Source organism: Heterocephalus glaber, unplaced genomic scaffold (genome assembly GCF_053883595.1).
Source record: "Heterocephalus glaber isolate CG9 unplaced genomic scaffold, H.glaber_assembly_v1.0 deba00001497, whole genome shotgun sequence".
In the NCBI taxonomy this organism is placed as follows: domain Eukaryota; kingdom Metazoa; phylum Chordata; class Mammalia; order Rodentia; family Bathyergidae; genus Heterocephalus; species Heterocephalus glaber.
This window is the reverse complement of record NW_028258320.1, coordinates 29002859-29006341: the sequence shown is the minus strand read 5'-3', so window position 1 is coordinate 29006341 and position 3483 is coordinate 29002859. Positions and strand designations below refer to the sequence as shown.

Sequence of the window (3483 nt, the reverse complement as noted above, 5' to 3'; positions counted from 1 at the left end):
CTCACTGAAATCATAGCTAACATTGAATATCCAGGCTACATGGTGCAAATTTTCTCAGGGTACATTTGCCGGCTTTTTGCTCTGAAATTTTTGGTGTACATTGTCATCATTAGCAGGATACAGAGGCCATTGAGAAATGTCTTAACAACTGACTTTAGGAGAAGGGAGTAGGGCCTCATGTATAGTACTTGCCAATTTCCATTGCATAAATATTCCCACCATGATTTCATTTCATTGTGTCTATAGTTACAGTTGAGGAAGAGATACTCAGTGACACACAGCTAAATGTAGGATTTCTATCACAATAAATGGAAATAAATTCAAAAGCACAGATACAAGTAAAATGTAGTCAACTATAAGTTTCTTTTTTTTTTTTTTTTTTTGGTACCGGAGATTGAACTCCAGTCCTTGTGCTTACAAGGCAGGCACCAGAACCACTGAGCTAAATCCCTGGCCCCTAGGAAACAATAAGTTTCAAGGAGTATACATTACCTTTGTTTTAATATGACTCTTACATTTAGAGCAGCTTTTTCACATTAAAGTTTATAGCAGCTTTATTACAGTCAACAAAACTAGAATCCAAATATCCTTTGTCAGGTGGATGCAAACAAACCAGCAAAAAGCAGCAACATGGATAAATCTCAAAGACATTTTGCCCAGAGAAAGTGTCAGTCTTATGAGGTCACACTATGCATCATGAAGTTTACATAACACCATGGAGAAAGCAAATTCACAGAAGCAGAGAAGAGATCAGTATTTGCCAGGGGCTGGGTGTGATGAAGGCCTGACTACAAAGTATGTGGGAGAATTTCAGGGTGTCGGAACTGCTCTGGGTTCTGTGATGTGGACTACATAAAACTAGATGTGTATCAAGACTCACAGGACTGTCCACCTGCCATGGCCTGTGTGGCTGAAGGGTCCACTAGTGAAATGACGGTGGGAGATTGAGAAAAGGTAAAGAAAGAAAGTTACAAAAGAACAAAGAGAAACAAAGGTGGGGGGCCAGCTGGGGCTCTAACTCCTGATGGGAGAAGAAGACCCCAGGCAAATGCAGCATGTTTATTTATATTGGTAGAGATAAGGGAAGTGTAGGGTGAGGTAAAAGGACCTTGTCTGTAACTGGAGCCAAGAGAGTAGCTAAGGCCCACAGGACCCCATGCTTGATAGTTTTCTGGAGAATGGGAGGGAAGGAAGACAGTCCTCTTCTTGACCAGGCCTTGCTCCACCACCCTCTTGTCACCTGTTCTCCTCCTGCTGGGCCCTGCCTCATCTGTGAGAGGGAGCAAACAAGGCATGTTCTTCATTCCATGTTCCATGCGGGGCCCTGCCTCACCTGCGGGAGGAGAAGAGTTAGGCCTGGCCATAATGATCTACAGTGCAGTGCTCCCAGCACACACCCAAAAAAGTTAACGTCATGCTACCATATTTTTAAGTATATATCCTCCCCCCAAAAATTTAATGTACACCCAAATAAATTTCTCTTTAAAAGTGCTTTCAAAAAAATTGTCTACCTGGATTTCTGCCAGAAAAGCTGCTTTGGAAAGCTCTGCCACACCAATATTCTCTGGGTCTATTTTTCATCTGTAAAACAAGAAGATCAATCTAGAGCAGTGATTTCTCATCCTTCCCTCTCCAAATCATGTCTCTGGGCACTCCCTCTGTGGAAATGGATATGTTTGAAAAGCAAGGGCTTTCAGCCTCCACTGGGCTCTGCATCCACAGCTCTGCATCTGCCAGAGCCACTGTGCTTTTGTTTATAGCGTATCTTATTTCCCTGCTGACTTCTGGATTAGAATAGCTGGTCCTGAGCTGCATCCCTGGGTACCTGAGGAGTCTGAACAATCTCCAATACCAGGGGCTACTGCTGAGGCCAACACAATGCCCCTTGAGCCAGAGCCCCTGTGGATCCCAGTGGTTAGCCAGACCAAGGCACTGGTGGTCAGGCTCAGTCTCTCAATACACAGTAGAAATTCTGAAAGGCTGTAAAGTCTAGCCATCACTGAAATGGGGTTTGAAAGGATCTTAACCATTTTCTACCTCTCACTGGATGATTTCTTAAAAGAACACTTTGCAAACAATAAAGGTTGGCATGCATAGGGGGAAGAACATTGCTGTGAGAGTGAGTGTCCTAACTCAGAAGTAGCAGAGCAAAGAGTCTCATTCCTAGCAAGAGATGCCCTTTAAGCAAGTGCCATAGGCCAGGCCCACTGTTAGTGATCATTTAATCCATGCAGCCTTGTGAAACAAAGACTACCACTGCTTTGACTGGTAAAGGAACTGAACTTTTGAAAGGTCTCAGGTCACAAGGATCAAGGATGACAGAGATGACGGAACCAGGTCCAACCTTCCCCCCCAGAGCTAATAACATGAAACCCTGAAGACCACCATCAAGCCTGCTATGTTAGCGTGTATCTTAGAGAGGAGACTCAGGGCACCTTCCTCAAAGGCTAGTGGGAGGTTGCTGAAGGCACCTAAAGTCCTTACAACCTGAAACCACAATTTAGAAAACTTTTTAAAAAATTTTTATCCTGAAAGGCTTTCTTCAAAAGCTATCCTATGCTTAAGTCCAATCTAGAAGACAAGCCTGAAGGTGGTTGAAGGTAGGAGTGAAGGTAGCCCAAGGTCCCAGAGCTCTCGGAATACATTTGGAGGCCACTTACCCACTTATCTAGTACTTAATAGGGAGATACAGAGGGTGCTATGGTGCCAACGTCTCGGGCTTTGCTTTCCAAGCCATAGGTGGGCTTCCAGCTGACTTGCTCCCAGGGGTTAACCTGGGGGACTGCTATCAGGTCCCAGCCCTGCTGCATGCCTGAGACTCTACGGGCAGGGCCATCCGAGTGGGTCCCACCTGTCCACCTCCTCTCTGACCAGGCCCCAGCAGTCATGACCTGGCACTGCCAAAATAGGAATCTCATGTTCACCATCCCATATTTAGTGAGCCTTGTTCTTCAAAGACACGGATCCTAAGGTTAAAACCTGCAGTAACCTTCCCTTTTTTCTTGCCCCTATGAAAGACATTGTCTAATTTTCTACAGCAACAGCTGCCGCAGAGCATTGCACCTCAGAGCCTCGCGCGGATCAACGGCAAACCACTCATCTCGTGCGAGGGCGGGGGGCGCCCACTTTGCCTAGCAGCTTGGCTCAGATCAAACCGACGTCTTCATGGATGTCAGGGATCCCACCTGCCAGGTTCTGGCCAAGGCATTGTTGGACGGGACGATGGGCATCAGCATGGACACGGCTGGTATTTCATGAGATATGCGAGACACAGGGGGCGCAGGGCGGCAGCAAGTGCTTGCGTGGGGCACGGTGAGGGCGCAGCGAGGCCCGCACAGGGTGTCTTCGCATCGGCTTGACACAGGGGAGCCGGAGATCTGGACCCTGGACAGCATGAACTTGTTGCTGGCGCTTACCTGGTTGCTGCTGTATTACAGGCTGCTGGTGATCTGAGTTGCCGCTGGCCGACGGGCTGCACTGGAG

The 3483-nt window shown here is 47.0% G+C and overlaps 1 long non-coding RNA gene across 1 annotated transcript; it reads right to left on the bottom strand.

Moving 5' to 3' along the window:
* Positions 1-360: 360 nt before the first annotated feature.
* Positions 361-3011, bottom strand: LOC110344607 (uncharacterized). The gene is made up of 3 exons (XR_002387271.2): positions 2661-3011; positions 1512-1581; positions 361-1333 (listed from the first exon to the last, which is right to left on the bottom strand). It is a non-coding gene; the product is annotated as an uncharacterized LOC110344607 (long non-coding RNA).
* Between the last annotated feature and the right edge of the window lie 472 nt (positions 3012-3483).